Here is a 1,783-nt window from a genome sequence, read left to right on the forward strand (position 1 = left end):
AACTAAGTGATACAATCAAACAGAACAATATCTGTATCATAGGAATCCCAGAAGAGGAAGAGAGGAGGAAAGGCACTGAAGGAGTCCTTGAACAAATTACAGCAGAGAACTTCCCCAATCTGGGGAAGGAAACAGACAGTGAAATCCAAGAGGCACAGAGGACTTCCCTAGACGTAACTTGAATCAATCTTCTGCATGACATATCATAGTGAAACTGGCAAAATAAAAGGACAAAGGGAGAGTTCTGAAAGCAGCTAGGGATAAAAGGGCCCCAACATACAAAGGGATGCCTATCAGAGTGGTTGCAGACCTATCTACTGAAAGGTGGCAGGCCAGAAAGTAATGGCAGGACATCTTCAATGTGATGAACAGAAAAAATATGCAGCTAGGAATCCTCTATCCAGCAAGTCTGTTATTCAGAATAGAAGGAGAAACAAAGGTCTTCCCAAATAAAGAAAAATAGAAAGAATTCCTCAAGGTACCAGAGACACCACCAGAAGCAGGAATCCTACAAAGAACACAGTGATTCTAACTCATATTTTTCAACAATAACACTGAATGTAAATGGACTAAATGCTCCAATCAAAAGACATAGGGTAACAGAATGGTTAAAAAAACCAACATCCATCTACTTGCTGTCTACAAGAAACTCATTTTAGACCTGACACACCTTCAGAGTGAAAGTAAAGGGATGGAGAAATATCTATCATGCTACTGAAAGTCAAAGGAAAGCCAGAGTAGCCATACTTATATCAGACAAACTGGACTTTAAAGTAAAGGTAGTAACAAGGGATGAAGAAGGGCATTATATAATAATTACAGAGTCTATCCATTAGGAAGAGCTAACAATTATAAATGTCTACACACTGAATACGGAAGCACCCAAATACATAAAACAATCACAAACAAACAATCTTATGGGTAAGAATGTGCTAATAGCAGGGGACTTTAATACTCCACTTACAGCAATGGATAGATCACAGAGACAGAAAATCACTACAGAAACAATGGACTTGGATGATACATTGGACCAAATGGATATGACAGATATATTTAGAACTCTGCATCCTGAGGCCATGGAATTCACATTCTTCTCAAGTACGCATGGCACATTCTCCAAGGTAGATCACATCCTGGGTCATAAAGCAGCCCTCAATAAATATAAAAGAATTGAGATCGTACCATGCACACTTCTAGATCACAATGCTATAAAACTTGAAATCAATCACAGGAAGAAGTCTGGAAAACCTCCAAAAACATGGAGGTTAAAGAACACCCTACTAAAGACGAATGGGCCAATCAGGCAATTAGAGAAGAAATTAAAAAAAGATATGGATACAAATGAAAATGAAAATACCATAATGCAAACACTTTGTGATGCAGCAAAGGCAGTCTTAAGCAGAAAGTACACTGAACTCCAGGCCTATTTCAAGAAACTAGGAAAAGTGTAAATACAAAAGAGCACACCTAAAGGAACTAGAAGCAGAGCAATAGGAGCACCCCACACACGGCAGAAGAAAAGAAAGAATAAAGATCAGGGCAGAAAAAAACAATATAGAATCCAAAGGAAAAAAAAAACAGTTGAACAGATCAATTAAACCAAGAGTTAATTTTTTGAAAAAATAAACAAAACTGACAAACCTCTAGTCAGGCTTGTCAAAAAGAAAAGAGAGAGCACCCAAATATACAAAATCCAAATGAAAATGGATTTATTACAACCAATCCCTCAGAAATACAAGCACTTATCAGGGAATATTACGAAAAATTATGTGCCAACAAACTG

Source organism: Hyaena hyaena, unplaced genomic scaffold (assembly GCF_003009895.1).
Source record: "Hyaena hyaena isolate Hyena2069 unplaced genomic scaffold, ASM300989v1 scaffold_611, whole genome shotgun sequence".
Taxonomy (NCBI): Eukaryota; Metazoa; Chordata; class Mammalia; order Carnivora; family Hyaenidae; genus Hyaena; species Hyaena hyaena.